Source organism: Felis catus, chromosome E2, assembly GCF_018350175.1.
Source record: "Felis catus isolate Fca126 chromosome E2, F.catus_Fca126_mat1.0, whole genome shotgun sequence".
Lineage (NCBI taxonomy): Eukaryota > Metazoa > Chordata > Mammalia > Carnivora > Felidae > Felis > Felis catus.
In genome coordinates this window covers 38322575-38336239 of record NC_058382.1, presented here as the reverse complement: position 1 = coordinate 38336239, position 13665 = coordinate 38322575, and the positions used below count along the sequence as shown (strand labels likewise).

Here is a 13665-nt window from a genome sequence, read left to right as displayed (position 1 = left end):
GCCTGCCTTGATCCTCCGCCGGCCCCCTTCTCCGGGAGGCTGGCCTTCCGCGGGCTGCGCGCTCCGCACGGAAGGGCGCATCTTCAGCCGGGGCTCTGGCTGCGGAGACGCGCGGGGCGTGCTCGGGAGCCAGGAGCGAAAAGTTGGGCGCCCACTTGGAGCGGGGAAGAGCGAGCGAGCGCGCGACAGCCGAGGGGGAAGGCAGGGAGGGGGCGGGGAGGGGGACTGCTTACATGAATTTCCAAGTGGTAGACCTGCCTCTGCGCTCTGCCCAATGAGATCCGTCAGGGGAGGCACCCGGCTCACTTTTCCACATCACTTCACAGTTACATTTGGCAGGCAGGCGGGCTCGCACGCCGGAGCGCTCAGCCCGGAATTCGTGGATTTATTCGGAATCTCCTTGCTTCCCCGAGTCCCTTCCGCCGGCGCCGGTCTGGGCACGGACGGTCCCGCGCACCCGCCCGCTCGCTGCACTTTGGGCTGCGGACACCCGGACTCGGCGCGCCCGCCCCGCGTCTCCACGGCGAGCCCCGCAGCTCCGAGAGGCATGAACGGAATCCGGAGGCGCCTGCCCTGCGCGCGGGAACCTCTCGGTGCTCGCCGCCCTCGGGAGCCGACCCAGAGTCCCTGCAGCCGTGTGTGAACCAGGAAGCTTGAAATTCGCCAGCGCCGAGCTCGTCAAGAGTAAGTGCTCTCCCCCTGTCCCCTTTTCCCTCCAAGCCCCGAGGACCCCGAAAGGACCGTTCCTTTAAGAATCCCTATCCCCCTTCGGACACCTTGCGCGTCTCCTCCCCCCACCCCCCCTTCAGATGGTGGACGCGGGTTCCTAGCCCAGGCTTGGGGCTGAGCTGCGTCTTTCATGATGCGCACAGCCGACGGGGCCACCTCAGGGCTCTGACGATTTGGCAAACTGTTGTGACAGTAGGTCCTGGGGAGTAGCAAGCAGCCTGTGCCCCTTTAGTCTTCCTGCCAGTCTCCATCTCCGCGGTCGCCTGGCGATTTCGCCGCCTCGCCAGGCCGGCAGGCAGGCGACGCTGCAGCCGCGCGCCTTCACTGCGGGGTCCGTGCGGAGAATGGGCAACACCCGCGGCGGGGGTGAGGAGGGTGCGAGCCCGAGAGGAAAGAAGGCGCAGGGATCGGGGCTGCCCCTTCCCCCCCCCCCACCCCGGGGACAGGGAGGGAGACCCCTGCCTTGGGGCCGCGGGCCGCGACCCAGCAGCGGAGAGCCCCCCGCCCCGGCGCAGGGCTTTCCTACAAGTGGCTGCTCCAGCCTACGAGGCGTGGTGCCCGCTGCAAACTTGCTGGCTCTCGGGCCGCCCCGCGGCTCTGCAGCGGCCAAGCCCCTGTACCGAACCCTGGCAGGACGCCCAGAGACACTGTCCTTGGCGAGCCCGCTCTCACAGAGGCCCCCCGAGCCGAGGACTCCGAACCCTCTCCCCATCTCCCGGCAGGGCAGGCGGCTGCGCTTTGTGCCTTCTCCCTGCTCCCCATCCGCCGACACTCGGGGGGCGGGCCGCCTTGCTCGCCGGCCTAGAGGGCTCTCGCCTGGCTTCTGCCAGCGCGTAACAGGTTCGTAAGGGACTTCCTTCCCTCCTACCGGGTTCCAGCCAGGGCTGGGGGACGCCGAACACCTGCTGATGCCAACAGGTATCCGCGGTTCTCTCCGCTTCCCTTCTCTCCCAGACCAAAGCTCTCCCCACACAATGTGGCAGGAACCTCAAAGTTTTGTTACCGTTGACCCTTCCCCGCAGGCACTGAGCCGGCCGCTCGTCAAGGGCCAGGCGTTGGCCTCCGCGAGCCGAGATGGCAGCTGTTTGCTTGGGTTGCTAAATCTTGGAAATCAAACAACATGAATTGTTTATTGTTGCGAACGCACAGCATCAGTCCGTCATGGCAAATCAGGCTGTCAGCTGCTCACTTCAGCTCCAGTTAGAGAACGGGGCTTGTAGCGGAGGCAGCGGGAGGCAGGAAAGGTCCTTGCAACTTTACCACCCTTTCCTGAAGATTCCACAAGAGTTTCCTCTTGAAGAGGCACGATCCGACAATCCCTTAGCGCGCCGGAGCTGCTAATCAGATCAGCCGGCTGCTGGGTTTCACCTGGCTTCACGCAGCTTGCGGGCTGACAATGGGAAGGAGGGGGCTTCGGAGAAGGTACGCCAGCACTGCCCTCTCGGGTCGGGTACCATTGCGGAGCGGGTAGGAGGGACCCGGGTGGGTTGGGGCGGTTGTGAAGCGCCTGTCCGCCCTACACTTCTCCTGACAGCCGTCTCAATGGTTAACAACGCTCCCTGGGCTGTCACCTCTGCTTCATTATGGGAGCTTTTCAACTGGAAAACTATGTGGGAAAGAGATATTTATGTAAGATTCGAGAGTGGGATTTTCCATCCATTCAACCTCGCCGCTGTACTTGACTGCATGCAAAATGAGCCCCGTCTTTTAGGCTAAACACAACTGAAATTTCTGCCCGGCTGTTGCCTTTCATCAGCTGTGTCCAGTTTTGCAGGGATTTTATCTGTGTGTGTGTGTGTGTGTGTGTGTGTGTGTGTGTGTGTGTAACAAAGAGCAAGGGAGAGAGAGATTCTTTTACAGACAGGCCTGATACCTTTGAAGGATGTTCTCTAAGGGCTGCATTTTTCTCCCCTCAAAGGGAGTTCTCCATAATCATCCTGTCCAGACATGTTTTCCACTTCCCTGAGCTCTGTGGCTGAAAGAAATTCAAGGATTAACCCTCTTATTAAATAATAACACTAATAATATTCTATAATTCTTTAGCAGATTGGAAGCTCCCCATCACATACTCATTTCATGCTGGAGCAGTTGCAGCATTTTAAACCATCCCCTTTGATAGATTTTTTTTTTTTTCTGGACTCTTGGAGTCCAGGGCTTGGAGTTGAGAAAAATCTCCGAAAACAGAGAAGAGCTCTCCCAGCAACTCTGGGATTGCTTCATTCAGGGCTGTTGAGTGGCATTTCGTCTTCCTCATTGTTTGTTCCCCCTGCCACCCAAATGAGTGTCAAGGTATCCCATGTCCATCACGAATGGGCTATATATTTTAGAGATGCTGGCTAACGTTCTCCAAAATTTGTGCTGTAATGCTGTCACTTAAACTTTGAATCTTTCTCCCCTGCAACCTAGATCTTGTATTTCTAGTTATTATTACTGTTAAGAATCACTCCGGCTTTAAAATCCCCAGATTCCCAAAACTCTCAAGATTCTTGATAGGTAAATCTCTACATGCAAGACTCAACATTTTTTGGCTGCATTTTTGCTGTGCAGGATGCATTTTTGAGTTCTTGAAGCTGCTCTGAATTTCACTGAAGAGCAATTTTATAGCAGCCTTCCCTAGAATAGCAGCAGCATTTGCTGCTCTAAAGGATATCCTCTCTAAAGGATAGGAGGTCTTTAACCTGAAAATAACTTTATTTGGGTATTGTGTAGAACTCTGGTCCAGACCGAATTCATCTAAGGCAGCCCCTTAGTTTAGCACTGAACACACTTAAGTAGCCAATGGTGGTATGATCAATGTAAAAACAAACAGCCCATAAAACATGCTCAGCAGGCTGGAATAGACCACGTGAGAAGGCATTTGTAAAGGCTGTTGTATGAGCATATTCGTGATACAACATTTCCGTGTATACTGTGCACAGATTTAAGGTCTTAGGATGCTGGTTAGCTGGGAGCATCAGATTTTGGAGCAAAGCATGGGAACTCCAAAGAATCAGGGTATAATGATTCTATTCAAGAAGTTGTACTTAAAGGTTTTGCTTTCCAGTTTCCTTTCATTGTTCATTAGTGAGGAGAAAGGAACAATCATCCAGAAGTTAGAATCCATACTTACCAACTGTCCAGAAAACCATATTATAAGTAAATTAATGCTTTAAGAAAAAAAAATCTTTATTTTTCTACTCAAGGTGGCACACCTCACAGCTTTATCAACATTCCAATCTGAGCAAAATTTCCATGCAAAGCCAGAAGCTTTTCAGGGGTAAAATGATATTCAATTTATATTTCCAACCACACTTTTCTGGTTTATCAGCCAAGTTTTGTGTTTGACAAATCAAGGAGCAAGCATGATCAGAGTAGCCTTTTAATTATAGATGGAGTCTAAAGTCTCAAGACTTTGTTTTGGAAGTAGCGTGCTCAGTGATGCTGTGGATAGTGGTGTCAGTCATTTTATATTGCCTAAAAAGTTACTTGGAGAAGCAGGAAAAAGATGAAGTTTTCTTCCCCCGTTGTTTTCAGCATTGTTGCATTCACAGCTGAAATGATCATGTTTTGCTTTTTAGTTTAGGAAAAGGCTCCTAACTTTGGTGTATTAAACACCACCTGCAGAGTGTAAGAATTCAACCCTGGCCGGTCCTGGTAGCTCGGTATTAGGTGTGGTACACACATACACAAAATTTCCTTGTAGAAAACTTCAAAATGTGCCCAGATAACTAACTTATGTATTGGTTCAAGTATGAGGATTTTTATCATGTTCCCTTTGCCATTTCATCTGCCTTGGATGGTTTGATTTGCACCCCCCCACCCTGGCTTCCTGAATTTGTATATTGACCAGTCTTTTTTTTTTTTTTTTTTAATATCTTTTTGCAGTGCTGGAATTTTTTTTCTCCAGAATCCCACAGATGTGTATTTGTGAAATAAAATATTATTTTGATGGAATAAGGCTGTCATCTGAATTAGTGGGGCTTAATTAACCAAAGAGCGATTAGGCTTTTCTCATTTAATTCCCATAGAAAGTTGCGATGAGCAATCTATTTCTGCTGAACCGTTGGTTCTTGCCTCTGGAACCTGCTTCAGATATAACCATGAGGAGAAAATTAGTTGAACCTGGCGACTTCGAAAGGTCAGAAAGGAAATAAGTTCAAGGGATGCCATTCAGCTGCTGCTCCCATATGCTGCCTCTAGCTAAGTCTCCAGAGTTACTTCATGGCAAAGCACCAGGGCCAGTACTGTTTCCTTTTTCTATCATGTCCCAAGCTTTTATTTCCCGAGTTTTAAATGTCATATGCTTTTCCTTATAATAAATATCATCTACCTTCTTGCCTTTAGAAGTCTTGTTTTTAAGTTTTATTAATAGTTGAAATAGATGTGGTTTTCCGTCTTTCTTTGGAAAACATCATAAAAGAATAACACTTGTACTTAAAACCTTCAAACTTTCCTTTCCTATTCTCTCTGCCAAAGACAGTTGCAAATGTTGAAATGATGGTTAGTTGAAGGCAAGCACAGAGTTAGTGCTCTGCAAACATTTATTTAATGCATCAACAATGAACAAAGACTGCCCTCTCTTCCTTTACTAGGAGATTCTCAGTAAAGGATAGGGTGGGATACAATCCTACCCAAAATCCAGTATTATGATTATAAACCTCACTTGGAAAATCAAGACCAGACTTATATCAAGAATGCTGCTAACCTATATGGGATGCAAAGTAATGTTTTATTGGGGAAAACACACTAAATTCTGAAGTGTTGCATGTGTAACTCAGTGTCCATACCTTTCCCTTGGTGGGGGAATGTATAAAATAATGAAGGGAAGAACTTTCCCTCTTTTGCTCCTTCCTTCCCCTCCCTCCTTTGCTTCTCTTTAGTATATTTTGTATTTGAATGGAACAGTTCATATTAACCTTATGTGAATTGCAAGTCAGAACGTCTTAGAAGACCATTCTATACTCTCCTATATTGCATTAATCAGCAGGATACCTGGCACTCACATGTACACAATGGAAAAAAATACTGTGTTTGCCATGATAAGGTATTTCTGTGAATAGATTTATTTACATTTTAAGCATGTTGAATATACTGTAAAGGAATATTAAGTGGAATTCTATTCTATGTATGTCATTAAGTGAAAATGTTATAGTACCTTCATGTTCTATTACCGATAACATTTTCCATGCATTGTTTCTTTCTAGATAGATTAATGCATAAAATATGACTATTTGATTTCCGATGTGACACAAATAACATGAAATAAGTAGGTGAGGGAGTGATATGAATATCATAAGGGAATACTTTTCTTATACATGCAACCTCATCTTCCGAACTTGTTATAAAAATTACAAGGACACATTCCATTCTTTATTTCTCTATTGCTGTTTCAGCTTGACAAACAGAATTTAATTTTCTGTGTTGAAGTATTTCCATCTTCCTACTGGGGGTGATCAAAAATGAAAAACCATTAATTTATACTTATTTTTATTAAAGTGGTAGGGCATATTTGTGTTTGAGTTTGACTCAAATATAGTTGGTGAAGACTGTACTGATTTTAGAACTCATAAATACGTTAATTGTCATGACCTATGTATTCTGTTGTATCTCAGTATTACTTTTGTCAAATGATTGCTTGTTATCTGTCTACCCATCTATCAACTGTGTTCGTAGTTCATGGTAACCGTGTCAGTGGGTGGTTTTTAAGCTATAAAGTCTTTGAAACATGAAAGAATGACAGTAAGGTGCACTTGTAAGGATGGTTACTACACAGTATAATCTAATTGGCAGGATCTTGACTTAATATGCTGGGATACTTGGCTGCATTTCAGTTTTAGTATTACAGACTCTGTAGCCTTGGTTATGTGATATAACTGATTTTAACCATTTCCGCATGACTGAAGCAAGAAGCGAGAGCTTGTAATTTTCAGCTATCACCAGTAGTGCTGAAGTGAATGGAAACCAGTTGTTGAATACTTTTGAAAGAAGATACTACCTGACAATCTCGTAGCATTATCTTCTCTCAGCAGCCTTCTGAGTAGCGTTGAGAGATCATTTTGGCCTCACTTCTGAGTTAGTGGGGACTCCTCACTTTGACCATTCTCATAGGAAGGTAGATGATGATGAAATGCAACAGAATTTTTTTTTTTTTTTGGTAGCAGTACCCGGCCAATGAAATGTTTGTCATTGAGTAGTTAAAGTTTGGCTGTAGTGCAATTGTACAATAGGATGTAGCAGCCCATGTTTTTCATTGAGTGGTTACAAAGGGAGGAATAGGTCCCATGTGGTTGTTTAGTGCTTGTGTGTTGTCCTGTCTGCAGAAAATAGTGAAGGGACAATGCTATGTCTTCAATGGAAAGAGACATGGTTGGCTCTTGGGAGGGGACTAAAAATCCTGCCCTTTAGCAGCTTAATAAAACTATTTGAAGTCATTAGTTGTGTGTTAGCTGTGGGCAGGGAAAGCTATTTATAAAGTGCTATTTTATTCGTATCCAACATGGTTCCTGCCATTAAAAAAAAAAAAAAAAAACCAAGAGTTGGAAAAGGTTATTTTATTACCTGTTCTAAATAGAACGCTGGGATATTCCCCAGTGAGGTACACAGCAAGAAATTGAAATAAAATAATTTTTTTTAAATATCAATCAAAAGTCTTTGTTAAGTACATGGAATTTTCAGTAAATAGTAGCTATCATTGCTTCATTGATAGAGTTTTATGTACATTCACTTATTTTTTTCCACTGTCCCTCAAGTTAGAGAGTATGAAACAGAGCATCAGTTCCCTTATTTGTCATAATTGAGATACATCTCCCCGTACCTTATGAGTGATAGAACAGTAATTCAAACTATTTCCAACTCCAAACTCGATGTTTCATCACCTGTGCCGTGGAGCTTTTTACAGCTCAGCTACACTACAATTGGGCAAGAGTAAAATTGATTTCTATTGGTTACTGTGATTTAAAGGGTGTTGGTTCACAACCTTGGGAGTTCCCAGAGTGAACTTTGAAATTGGCCTCCGTATACAGAGGGCATGGAGTTGCCAAAGAAAGATGTGAGACACTCCTGACTGGTAGGTGGCAGTGTTAATAAGGAACTCAGATATGAGGCTTTCTCTCAGGTGGTCACACGATGAGATCTCCGCATCTGTGCACTAGAATCTTAAGGTGTTAAATAGAGGCCTCCATGGGGTTCAGTCACGTATTTAGTCCAGATGGACTCACCAACATCTTAATCCCTCAAAGCTGAGTCCTTGAAATGACTCGTAGTGAGAGAACAGTGGGTAGAATGTAGGTCCAGGAATAGGGATGGGATAAAAATTACTGCGCCAGCTCTCTGATCCACTGGTGGTCACATCTTCACAATGACCTCCTCCAACAAAAGGCAAACACATTGTTTTCACTCCTAGGTCTCTATTAAACTTTGAGCATGTTACTTAAAGACAGCAATAGATGGGGCTTTCAAATGGAGAAGGAGGTATTTAGAATAGCCCTGAGAAATCACTGCCTGACACTACTGTGTCTATAATTAGCAAGGGATACATGGAACTTGTGTTCATTTTTTTGAGATGATCTCAGTACACTTCTGTCTTAAGAGTCTGACAGAATAGATACATCTTCAATATCTTAACCTTATGATTTCAAGAAAGTTTTCCTAAATGAAGGTCTGGGTCTATAACACTAGAAAAGGGCCTTATTTTGACCTTGTCTTTGTCACAGACCTAGTCACCCCATGCTGAAATTTCCCTAACAAATAGAAATGCTTCTGTGCTCTGTGTGTAGAACAAAGTTCTGACTCCTTGGGAAAGGAGAAGGCATTTATTTTTGCCAAGGTAACCAATAATGATTAAACTTCATGAAAACTAAAGAAAAAGACTCACGTGCCAATGGCAGCAGAATGGATTTGGCAGGTGTTCTGGGTGGCAAAATAAGCGAAAGATACGTGCTTTTGAATAGAATAATAGCTGGATTAAGGATATGGTAGGAGACCAAGGAAAGATGATTAGAGGGTTGTGGCTGATGGGGAGATAAATAGGGTGTGTGTATGTGTGCGTGTGTGTGTGTGTTTGAAACAAAAACAAAATTAGAATCCTGTTATGCGACAGGAATCTGGTCAGGGAATTCTGAAGGCTTTAGGAAAGATGACTCTCCTGAATTGTATTTGGATGCATGCAAGTACCATCCCTCTCTAAACCCCAAATATATCTGTTCCTGTTCCGTTCCAGTCATCCAGCGTTTGGCGTGAATTGCACTGGGCCACAAGCTGAATCTCATACCCCATCTGTGTTTCTGAAACACCACTTTGAATTCAATGTGCATTTACCTGTTTTGAAGCAGCCTGCTAATGGTTCTAAATTCAAGGTCAGAAACATTTTTAATAGAAACTCTCTGGTCTTATGTGTCATTTTTGCTTCTATGAAATATTGTGGCTACTAAGCCTGGTGGATAATAAAAGCATAATTTCCTGTCAACCACAATAATCTGCTGGATTGAATCCTAAAGTGTCTGTAAAAGCCCATTTTTATTTTAGACTTCACCTATTGGTGTGCGGCTTATTGTTTAGAACTTTAATCTACCTTGTTCACAAAATTGATGGTGGAGTATATTTTTGCATAGTGACTTAACATACCTGAGAATTGACCACCTTAAAAAAGTTCACCATAAAAAAATGTTGGGATCAGCAGAGTAACATCCAGGCTGTAATTAGAAAGGTGTCTAAAATATGTGTATGAATGAAAAGTCAGATTGTAAGTATGTTACCCAAGAGAAGATATTTTCTTATGGGGAAAATTCTAAAGACTTTCTTACTTGTAAGAATTCCAGAGAGACTGTAAAATCTCTTCATCTCACTATCTGGGTGTAAATCAATGCAACAGCATTATAATAAAGTGGATTGCTTGGCCAGACATACGTACTGTGGTTGGAAAATCTAAAAATAAATTGATTTTTTACCCAAGCTTTACAACCTTGCTCAATTTCTTCTTCCTTGCATAGACTTAAGCAGTTTGTGTATGAGTTACTCTTCACGATGTTTATTAATTCTGATAACAGTGACATCACATTTGGTTGCATCTCAAGAATTCCTATAAAGCTATTTTCTAATCATCAAAGAGGACATTACCTCTGCTTGTGGCAGAGGTGAAAGCAATATAAATAGTATGGTTCTAATTGTCACAGTAGAAGCTCATTTGTCTCCAAGTGAAAACTCTCTAAGGCAGACTTCGCTGAATGGAAGGCCAAGTCTCACCACCCCCTGATAGCACATTTGTGCCTGTGAATACTCCAGTTAGTGGCACAGTTTTACCAGAGCCTTGCATAAAGTAGTGTGTGTGTGTGTGTGTGTTGGGGGGGACGGTATTATGACATCATACAAATCTCATATATTCACACCAGTGCAGGGATTCCCAAAGTCTGATGTGTGTATGTACTCCTGTAGGCACAGTGAGGGTGAGCCCTGCGTGGGCCTGGGAGGAAAAACCTTCTCACCACGCTGCTAAATCCTTTGTTATTTTAAGGAGAAGGTCTGAGTTGGGAAGTGGTCTCATTTGCTCCAACCCCAGGCTTCTCAGACTCTGGTCTTCAAATCCATACAAAGTCCCAGGCCCCCACCCTCCATTTACTGGGTTATTATCTGCATTTTGGCCAGGTTTCCTGAGGATTTGTATGCATATGAAGGTTTGAGAAGCACCTCCAGGGGTGTTGTGGAGAGGACTTACTACATTTACCAGAGCCCATTGTTAAATTTTCAGGAAATGCCAGAACTTGTTAGTGGCCACAGCGAGAGCTTGAAATTGGTGGAAGTATTTACATTATGGAAATCATAAATCAAGGATTCTTTCTTTCGAGAGCCACTTAAATATTTAACAGCATATCCTTGCCTCTAACTGTTGATTTTCCTTTTTATCGGAGACAGATGACCTCAGGCTTTGCCAGTGTCTAGTTAAGAGAAAATAAAACATTACTTAAAATACCAGTCTCTCTGTGCTTCAGTTTGCTTATCCATAAAATGGGAATGATGATAATAAAGTGATAATACTTACATTGGGTTATTTTGAAGAGTAGATGTAAATACATAGCTGTGTGTGTACATATAATATGTATATATATATGTATGTAGTATTGATTTACCCTATATATACAAATATGTGTGTATGAGTTGATGATTTACTATTACCCAAACACTGTCTAAGTGTTTACTGTTAATCTCTTTGTAACAAATAACATTGGTTTGCCATTTTAAAATAGATATTAGAAAAAACTCACATTTTAAATTTAATAGTGCAAGTAATTTAAGAATTTGGCTGCCTGAGGGAGGGGTATATGACTGTGCTAGAAATTCTGTGCAGGGGAGGGTAGTAGAAATGACCAACGTGGATGAAGGAGAGTTTCCCTTCATCCCAATAGAGTTAGGATAATTTCTCTCCAGAGCTCTGCCACCAGCTATTGGCCACTAACCAAATCATTCCTCCTTTCTCTGAAAAATGAGGAATCAGATTGGAATAGCACTCATATGTTTCCCATACCCTGTCTGTAGGATGGAAAATATTTCTATTCCTCAAAGCCTTGGAGAAATCCAACATGCTCTTTGCTTCACGGAGAACTGGCAGAGTAGAGGGTACCCTATTTGACAGGTACTCTGTGGAGACCATGTGTAGGATGAATTTGGTGGGTGGAGAGCAGATCATGGATTGAATGATCTGGTAAGTAATGATTTGCAGACTACCCAAGATCCTGGATTAATCGGTGGTCTAGTTCCTGTGCATTGCCTGACTTAAATGCCCTTTCACACCTAACTCCTCCCCAGTTGGGAAATTGCTTGCTTCTCAACGCTTAGATGTCACTTCCTCCAGGAAGCCTTTTTTTTTTTTAATGCTGTGAAGATGAGTGGCATGCCATCGCTCTGTATTTCTGTAACCCTTCTCAGCCTGCATTTCACTAAATATTGTAAGTATATCTTTGTTAGTCTGTACCCATTGGACTCTTTGCTTCCTGACGAGAAGAGTATTGACCTGATTGCCTGTTGACCATCAGAATACACTCATCAGTGTTTATATAATGAGAGACGTGGTAAAGAATGAGAATTTTGGAAGTAGATTACCTAGATTCAAATAATGATCTGCTCCTTACTGGAGGTATTTTTGGGGGCATGCTGTTTAACTTTTCTGTGCCTCAGTTTTGAATGAAACAGTGTGAGACACAGTAAGATTTATCCAGCTCTAAGATACTGCGTTAATGGGTGGTATTTTGGGCTATGCATCTATTCCTTTATTAATGCATCCTTTCTAACTAACAAAGGTGTGCCATGGTGTACAGTTACTTCAGGGTTTGTTATCACTTTTTACCCGATTTTGGTAAGTTTGGGTGCAGTACCTCTCATGTCACATTTCATCCTGGCTGCCAGTGGACGGCTTCCATGAAGGAAGTGTCTATTATGAGTATCGGATTAAACTTTCTTATCCCAGAATCATCAACAACAGAACAGATGCCAGAATATACTTGCAGAGTTATTTGGCACAGTTTAAAAATAACTGTACGCTCTAGCCTTTTCTAATTGCTTTAACAAGACTACCTCTTCTAATCCTCAAAACAAACCATTTAGGTATTATTATAATTGTTATTGTTGGTAGTTGGACCCCACTAGTAAATGCAGTTTTTTAAACTAGAATTCAATCCCCAGACAGGCTGATGCTGGAGGAAAATCACAACCCACTTAGCCTTCTTGTCTTTGTAGTTCTCTGGCCACAAGAAGGGCATGCATGGGTTTTGAGCATTCAGGGATGTTCTGTCTTATAGAAGGTGAATTTGGAGAGAATATACACTTTTTCCCGAGAAGAATTTAGAGTGAGGCTATGTGGACAGGACAGGTCTCAACTACTTTGTGATAAGGTCCAGCCTTTCCTCCCCGGCAACACCTTTGCCTTCTCCCATCCCACCTTCTGGAAGATTTTTGAGTGCTTTGTGTCACTCTTGGACCTTACCTTCTCCTGCCATAGAGGTCATGTGGCTTAAGTCTCTGCTCTTTCATTTGACTTTTTAACCAAAGCCTCCCAAAGGGATGGACCATGTCAACACCACCCTCACAGTCTGGTTTAGGAAAAACAGTTTAGTGAGTGCTTCGCATGTTCCTGCTGCTTTATCAGAATCTTGATTCTGACTCCCCCTACTGACTGGAGGAAAGTGGGAATTATTTTTATTGCCATTTTGCAGAAGAGAAAACTGAAGCTCGGGAACTTACGTATCTGATGCATCATGAGAGAGACCTCAAGTGGTGTGAACTGGGATTCAAACCCAGGCTTATCTGCCTCCACGGTGGACCCTGTGGCACACTACTGTGCTCCTTTAGCACTGTTCAGGCCCCCTGTCTAGGAGAGGGCAGGGTGTGTGATGGTCGTGCTGTGAATGCTGGTTAAATAGACCAGTGGATGGGCAATTTAGAAAGAGATTGATACTTGGGGATGTTTTTCTTGAGAACTTTTAAATTCTGTCTTGTTTTAAATTTGAAGCCTGCAAAGGTCTGCTTCTCACACTGGAATAAGAGAAGGTCATGATGGAAATGTGCTTTAAAGAAAGGCTTCTCTTCCTTTTGTGTGCTGCGGTTCCAGGGGAAGCAGAGGATATTGTTCTGGGCTCTGTTTTCTCTGAGCTGGTTTCCTATTGAAAGCTTTTCTTCCCTTCCATTTACAGACAACTGCCATTTGCAGTGCTTTCCCTAGGCACTCATGGGGCGGGGCCACCTGAGGTACCGTCCTAGTCCCGGAGATTGAGCTGAGCCCGGGCAAAAGGTGACAAGTGGGGTGATTCCACTGGCCATCTTGTTAGATCAGATACAGCCTGTATTTGCGGCAGAATCTGGGTCTGCCATTTCAGCTGGCATCACTAAGGCCACTCACTAGCCCAGCCAATGTTAATGACTTTCTCGCTTTCCCATTCTGAGCCAGAATGGGACCAAGGACCTAGAGGTGAA

General features: G+C 43.8%; 1 protein-coding gene across 7 annotated transcripts in view; it reads left to right on the top strand.

Moving 5' to 3' along the window:
* Positions 1–233: 233 nt before the first annotated feature.
* Positions 234–13665, top strand: part of CDH8 (cadherin 8) — a 362718-nt gene continuing 349286 nt past the window's right edge. Inside the window, exons 1-2 of one of the 7 annotated variants that reach the window (XM_023244991.2) lie at positions 235–684; positions 8927–9062. The gene's annotated coding sequence lies outside the window, so the exon portion shown is untranslated. Of the gene's footprint in view, positions 685–1763; positions 2152–8926; positions 9063–13665 lie in introns of those variants that run through there. The other 6 variants (XM_045045685.1, XM_023244993.2, XM_019819837.3 and 3 more) reach the window with 6 other exon arrangements.